The sequence below is a fragment of the Zingiber officinale genome, chromosome 3B (genome assembly GCF_018446385.1).
Source record: "Zingiber officinale cultivar Zhangliang chromosome 3B, Zo_v1.1, whole genome shotgun sequence".
NCBI classification, from domain to species: domain Eukaryota; kingdom Viridiplantae; phylum Streptophyta; class Magnoliopsida; order Zingiberales; family Zingiberaceae; genus Zingiber; species Zingiber officinale.
In genome coordinates this window covers 120,467,342-120,475,701 of record NC_055991.1, presented here as the reverse complement: position 1 = coordinate 120,475,701, position 8,360 = coordinate 120,467,342, and the positions used below count along the sequence as shown (strand labels likewise).

Here is an 8,360-nt window from a genome sequence, read left to right as displayed (position 1 = left end):
AAATAATGGTTTTACATTATCCATTGTCATTTAGCGCAATGATTTTTTGCCCCCGCCGCCCCCCCTTCTTCAAAACTCAGACTAGAAATTGGGAGACGTGTGCAAAAATACTAAGAATCATATATACACCCAAAATTGATCCCACAGGTCATCCGAGTTGGTATGTAGTGGGATGCTTGCCACATATATACACCCAAAACTACAACATTTCAGCTAAAAACTCTTAACCAAGAAACATACGCCCAAAACCACTACCCTTTGTTCGAACTCTTCCGCTAATGCGATCTCAAAGCCTCATCTTCACGGTGCGATCCCAAAGCCTTCGTCTACTCCATTTCATCTTCACAGTTCTCTCTCTAGGAAGCATATCTCATTCTCCCCCTAGGAAGTAGATCTAGGGGAACAAGATAGCAAGGGAGATGAGGAAAATGTTGGGATAGGAAGTACTCGTGCTGATTTTGGATCTGTAGTTCAATTTTTCGATTTGAATAATGCAGGTGATGATTCTATGTTCGAATCATTGTTTGAGCACTTTTTAGGTTTTATCCGATCTTTTCTCTGCAAAGGATTGATTTTTCCACATGTTTTTAAGTGATCCAAGTATGTTGCTACGGGGTTTTTAATCGATTTTGCGTTTTTTGGCTTTAACTTGTTCATCCTTACCCAGTCTCTCCGAAAAACTAATTTTTTTTCATGTTTTCCCCCCTCTGGATGGACTCGACTATTGTGTTGTAACTTTACTAATTTTTACTTTGCATCTGCATTTTAATATTTCTCCCATTTTCCCATAGGATCTGTTCAATAAAAATTGTTTCCTTGGTTTCTTGTGCAGATTTGATAAAATGTTATAAAAATTTTCTACATTATCTCCTTCATCTTGTCTCTAATTGTAAGAGGTCAATTGAGCTGGATTCGGAAGTTGAGTTTTTCTAAACCACAACACAAATTCCAGGTTCTCCTGTGATCGCAATGGCAGGTAAGAGATTGCAACAATTAAGAAGAAAAGTGGTGAGTTCCTTCAACCTTCCCCAAAACTGGGTTTCTCATGGAATATCCAACCTTTCCATAACCTGAGCTTTGCACGGAATATCCATGATAATTTGTATCCCTCCGGTGGCTTGTTTGTGAGTGTTGGTCATATGAGAGTTGGATTTGCAGTTTCTTCAAAATGTCTTGATGTGACACCTAAGACAAGTTTTCAGGTTGTTGGGACTCCTGCTGAAGCCACAGAAGATGTGACCAATTATGCTGAAGAAGATTTGGCTAAAAACTAAAAAAGAAGAAAAGTATACTGAAAGTAAGAATTGACGTCAGAAATCCTCATTTGAGAAGATTGCTTAGTGGAGGAATTGTCGGAACAGTGTCACAGACTTGCGTTGTACCTATGGAAACAATTAGGACACACCTTATGGTTGGGAGCAACAAGAACTTGACGACGAAAGTTTTTCAGAATATCATGAAGACCAAGAGGTCGAAGGGTCTGTTTCATGGTAATTTTGTCAATGTCATTCGTGTTGCACCTAGCAAGGCCATTGAGGTAAGGGAGTTAATGTCTATTGCAACCATATTCTCTTTTAGTTTAATGTTGATCTATTGGTTGGATACAACACTCAATTGTCATCACTTAAATGAATTTTTTCGAAGAATTGCTTAATGATGTAAAATATACCATTCACCAACATTTAGACATCGATTATCATTAGAAAGTAAATATTACAAAAAAAAGCATTGCTCATGTTGAGCATAGATTTAGGGCCTGCAATAAGTTTCCAATCCCTATTATAAGTTTAAGTTTCTAATCTATCATCTACATTTTATTGAAGTTTTTTAATAACAGAATGCTTGGATATGCATCCTTTTTTGTGCCATGAAATTTTAAAAACTTTATTATGTGAATGTTTAGAGGGAATCTTTTTTTTTTTTTAATTTCTGTTCAATATTTTGCTTATCCACAGACTAAATCTTTTTGGATGATTCCATAGCCATTTTTTAGGCTTTGTTTTGCATTTTGAGGAGTCTGTTGTGATACAGTACGATAGGATATGGAAGAATTGGTTTGAACAATGTTACATGCATTTGCAACCTGTCAAGTTATATCTTATGTGTTCTTTTCTCCTAACAAGGTTTACGACTTTATAATTAATATTTATTTTGTTATTCTATTAGTCATTTTTATACCACCAAGTTCGTGTTTAATAATTATTTTCTCTATTGTCTGATTCTTATAAGTCTCTATGGATCTTGTTGCAATTATTTACTTTTGATACTGCTAAGAAGGTTTTGACTCCCAAGGAAGGTGAACAGCCGAAGCTTCTGATTCCCCCCTCATTTGTTGCTGGGGTATTTGCTAGAGTCAGCTCAACCTTATGCGCATATTCTTTGGAGCTACTAAAGACATGACTAACTATACAGGTAGTGCAAGTCATTGCAGTAAGTATCTCATCTTTCATCTAACTCTTGTTTCCTATGAAAAGAGGTGTGTATGACAATCTTCTGCATACATTTGTGAAAATCACACAAGAGGAAGGTTCTACAGTGGTCTCACTCCAAGCCTCATAGGAGTAGTGCTATATGCCACCGCTAATTACTATACTTATGACTCCTTAAAGAAACTTTACAGGAAGGCCTTAAGAAAAGATGAAATAGGAAATATTGCCACACTTTTGATTGGTTCCACCATTGGTGTTATCTCAAGCAGTCCAACTTTCCCTCTCGAAGTTGCAAGGAAGCATATGCAGGTTGGAGTTATCGACGGTAGGCAGAACGAGATATGTCTAATATTACTAAGTCTGGATCAAGTTTCTTCCATTTGTCCGAGTATACCCAAAGAATGTAGATCTTCCATGTCAGCCACAAACATAAAAGTTTCATAGAAAGTTAACACAAATATGAAAGTTACACAGCAATGTTTTGCAGCTAGTGCCCTTATGCTTCTAGAAAACCTTCATTCATGATTGTAGTCTTCTCATTCATTTTGTTATTACAATTAAATTATTAATATTTGCTACTACCATTTTTTACAACAGGCTCCCCTGCAATCAAATGGAGCCCAATCTGGTTTTTTCATCCTGCAATATATGAAGGATATTATTGAAGGTGCCACATCAATTAAAAAGGCTTCGCTACGGGCTATAGCAATATTAGACATATTTTCAAATTTTCTTATTGAAACCTGCTGATGAAATAATTTGTACAATTAACATTTTCACTCATTTATTCACATGTAGTTCGTAAAATCAATGATAGTCGCAAAAGAAATTGACGAAGTACATTCTGAATGAGCAGATTGCATACAAGACCATATATCAGATGAGTAGGAAATTTTAATATTGAAACTCTTTTGGTTAGATCTTATAATCTATAAGTATTTTGGATTATGAGCTTTTGGCATCAGCATTCGATATGCACAGTTTTATTACAAGTATTGTATATATGTTTATAAAGAATTATCACATGATCATGAGTTTGTATTTCATATTGCTACAAGTGCACTTGTATATATATTTTCTGCAATTTGTTAAATTCAACATGAAAAACATTCTCCTAGAAGAAGGTTCCTATGATCAACCAAAGTATGTTATGAAGATCTTCTTTTCTTATACATTACCTGATTAGGATTTGTAAAATCCAACTAAATTATTCTCTTATTTGACTCATCTGAATTTTATGGACTCTATGTCTCTATTTATATAGTTAATTTTTGATTAAACAATTTTGTATAATTTTAGTAAATTATTTATACAAGTGGTATGAAGTTCAAGGCTAACCAGGATGAGTCATCTTCATATGTTGCCATGCTTGAAGCACAAGATGTTGCATAGAGAAGCAAGATCTGACATTTAGCAATTACATTCTCTATATTAGATATGCTTATTTTACTTTTTTGCTTGATTTTTTTTTACTTCTCTTGTTGTAGAAACTTGGGATTACTGCTTTGTACATTAAGTTACATGCTACTAGATGTAATAAGACCAAAACACCTGGTCCTAGTGCTAAATATGCACTTAAAGTTCTTGCTCGTGCTGGGATGAAAGTTGGTCGCATTGGTGAGTTGATTATTTGTTTGTAGATTTATGATTGTAGTAAGTAAAGAGTAATATAATGTTCAATTATTTCATGGAGAAAACAAATCCCAAAAGTGATTTGATGATAACATCTTTAGTTTTAAGTATCTATGCTTTATCAATTTTTAGACTTATCTACATAGCTCTTAGCACATTGATTGTTATTGACCTGATTGAATTCAGGACATTATCCCAACTTTAATTTATCTTTTACTTGTGTTTTCTTGTCATTTACCTCTTATTTTGATCATTTCTCCAATACTGGATGCAGTCAACATCATAGTTGTCAAAGGTGAGCTTGAGGCGTGCCTAGGCACGCCTCAAGCGACGGGTGAGGCTGCAACGCCATAGGGAACCACCAGGTGTCGAGGATGACCAGGCGAGCGCCTGTTGCGTCTTTGTCTCGCCTTGCTCGAGGCGCAAAGCGATGGAAAGGCATCGCCTTTCCACTTGGGTATGAGGCCTTTTTTTAATGGCCTAATCACCCAAAGCCTATTAAGTCCAACCCATAATTAATTTCCTCTTCTCTATGGGCAAGAGATTATACGGATCCTCTACATGCATCGCCTACATGCACGACGGTACGTCTCCTCTTCTCTATTTCCTTTGAAATTGATTCAAAGCTTCAGTGACATTTTTCCATCGTTTCTCTTCTCTACCCGTGGACCTTTTCCTTATAATTTGAAGTTTCGTGCAGATTGCAAGACGTAAGTTCCTCTAATTCTATCTAATACTTATTTACTATCATATATTAGTATATTACTAATAGGTACCCTTGTTAAGTTGTTCTTGTCAATTAGATTTGGCTTCTCAGCAGCAATCAGAAAACACACAATAAGACAATGATAATAAGAAAGACCCTGGTTAGAAGCATTGTTATTTGAAAAATCTGAAAGATTCTAATAGTGTGATGTGTAGGTTTTGTGGGTTCACTTCCAATGGAGGAATTTTTTCAGCCAAATAATATATTGCTGGAAATTCAAAAAATATTAGAAAATGCAAAGAATGCCCACAGTGTCCATGATGAGCTGTTGAACTATATGAATGAAAAGAAGAAACAAACATTGCGAGCTTGTGGTGGAATGAAGCAAGATTTTTGCTTTCTTGATGTCGATGAAGATAAAGAAGATGTATAGGCAATACAACCAAGTTCTAAAGAAAGCAAAAAGAGAAGTTTGACTTTGACACGAGATTGGGAGTGACAATGTTAAAGGGCTAATGGACCTCTTTATTACGAAGAAGAAAACCAAACGGGGAAAATTGAGGCAAACAAGTATAAATGATGCATGTGACAAAGAGCTTAGAGATCGAACAGTTCAAAAGATAGCCCGTTTCATATATCAAGCTAAGATAGCCTGTTTCATGTATCAAGCTACGATTTCTTTCAATGATGCCCATTTAAATAGCTTCAAGGAAATGATTGAAGCCATAAGTCAATATCGGCCGAATTTGAAACCACCAAGTTATCATGAATTGAAGGTACCCCTTTTACAGAAGGAAATTATCTATACAAATGAATTGTTGAAAGAAAATAGAGATGAATGTGAGAAAATGGTTGCTCAATTATGTCTAATGGATGGACTGATAGGAAACAGAGGACATTGATCAACTTTTTGGTTAATTCACCCAAAGGAACAATGTTCTTGGAATCTGTGGATGCATCCGCCCATTTCAAGATTGGAACTCTACTATATGAATTGCTTGATAGATTTATAGAATGTGTGTGAGAGAAAAATGTTGTGGAAGTGATTTCAGAAAATGACAACAATTATATTTTAGCTGGTATGTAAAGCTAATGAACTCTACTATTTATTTGTTTGGTGAATGTTCACTCATTTTTTCCTCACTGATAAATGAATATGTTTATGTTCTTTTATTTTTATTTTTTGTAGGTAAGCTTTTACCTGCAAAAAGATCGAATTTGTTTTGGACTCCATGTGCTGCTCATTGCATTAATTTGATGCTAGAGGATATTGGCAAAATTGAGGTGGTTCGAAAGACTATTTCTAGAGCAATTGTTGGTTTCATTTATAATCATGGAAGTGTTTTGCGCATGATGAGAGAATGTACTAAAACAAGAAGTTGGCAAGATATGGAGTCACCCACTTTGCTACTACATTTCTCACTTTGCAAAGCCTCCAAAAATGACAAAAGATTTTGAAGAGAATGTTCTTATCAACACAGTGGATAGAGAGTGAGCAAAGGATGCTAAGGGTAAGAGGGAAAATGATAATGTTTTCATGCCTTCTTTTTGGAATAATGTGACATACACACTTAAAGTGAGGTGTCCTCTAGTGATGTTCTTCACATTGTTGACAATGAAACCAGGCCAGCGATGGATTATATTTATGAAGCTATGGATAGAGCAAAAGAAGTAATTCTAAAGTCCTTTGATAACAACAGAGAGAAATATAAAAATGTGTTGGACATTATTAATAGTAGATGGGATCGTCACCTTCATCATCCTTTGCACGTAGCGGGATACTACTTAAACCCGTATTTTTACTATCACAATCTGAAAGTTGAGACGAATATAGAAGTAACAAATGGATTATTTGCATGCATACAAAGATTGATTCCAAGCCCTAAAGTGAGGGATAAGATTATTATGGAGGAGTTGCCAGTATATAAGAACTCAGAGTCATTGTTCGACAATGAATTTACCATTAGAGCAAGGAATAATAAAGACTAACCAATGGCGCCTGGTACATATTTTTTTTTTCCAAAAAGTTAAATAGTTAAATATCAAATGAAAATGGTGAAATATATTTTCTTTCAGTGAACTAGTGGAAAATATTTACCAATGGCACTCTAAATTTAAAAGAATTTGCTATCAAAATTCTTAGCCACATTTAGTGCTTCGGGTTGTGAAATGAATTGGAGCATATTTGAGCATGTGAGTAAATGCCAGTACATGACTTCTTTCACTTTTCTTTTCAATTTATAGTTTGCTTGCTCACTCTAAAAGTATGATGGTTCCGTCATCTGTGACACAAATATATTCAAAGAAAAGGAACATACTCGATCACAAGAAACTACAAGAGTTGGTGTATGCGAAGTACAATCAAACACTCAAGGCTCGTGCAGTTAAGAAGGATAAAGGGGATCCTATAGTTTTGAAGAATATTGATGATTGCAATAATGAGTGGTTGACTGGAATGATGGAAGCTGATGAGGAACCTGTTTTTGATGATGATGATGACACTTTAACATGGAAAGTTGTAGCAAAGGCTACTGGACTAGAAGAAGAGACAAGACATACTAGGCAACAATAGACCCCTATTTATAGGGGAGCTTCAACTTCAACTTATTGAGGCAAGGGTAGGGGAGGACGAAGAGGAAGGGCAACAAGCCAAGGGTGGATAGGAAAACGAAGACCGGCTATAATCTATTCTTAGAAAAAAGTCACATAACCCTAAGGAGGTCGGAAGAATCAATGGACCTCGGAGGGTATGATGATATGCATGACCATGGACACTTTGTACATGAAGCGGAGATCATCCAGATCTACACTACTAAAGGTCGAGACTCCGGGAGCATACCTAGGTGTAGGAGAATCCATGGAAAGGTTGCAAACAGAAGACGAGAAAGCAAAAACACGGAAAAAAGAAGAGAATGAAGGATGACTTTGGCTATTGGCGAGAAGTCCAAGTGAGAGATAGAAGCAGACTATTTATAGTTGTCAGGGGAGACGCCTGAAAGAGCGTCTTGACATCAGCGCTAATCATGTGATCCGTAGATGAGGTAGCTGGCGTCAGCCATAGACATAGAAGCAATGTTGGCCGTTGGATCGTCTTGGAACATTGTGCAGAAGTGATCTTGTCAAAAAAAACTAGATCAAAGGACACGTGGTTGAAATGGAGTGGAAGTCTTTATGACATTGGAAACAGATGAGACTATAGTAAGCCTCGCCCGGGCAAGAGGGATGGCTCTAGAAGAGCTATGGCCCGCAACCGGACGAGTAGTTGGTATAGATACGAGGTGACCCTTCTTTCGGTGAGGCCTGCTCAAGCAATAAGCCGACCATGCATACACGAAGGGGTCGGACACTTAACCCATCACTTAGCCGTATAGATACGAGGTGACCCTTCTCAACGATGCCTACCCAACCGATAAGCCGACCGGGCATACATGAAGGCATCGAACACTTAACCTATCACTTAGCCGTATAAAGGGAAATACCAAAGGGTCCCGAGCAAACCCAATAGACACTTAGGCACAACACTGCACATGAGCAACATGTTCATGAACACAACATTTTTAACTGCAAGATCGAAGTTCAAAGGGAGGTTGGTC

The 8,360-nt window shown here is 36.6% G+C and overlaps 1 pseudogene; it reads left to right on the top strand.

Annotated features, from left to right (window-relative positions):
* The first annotated feature begins 278 nt into the window (after nt 1–278).
* LOC122055171 lies at nt 279–5,200 on the top strand (annotated as a pseudogene).
* The last annotated feature ends 3,160 nt before the right edge of the window (nt 5,201–8,360 follow it).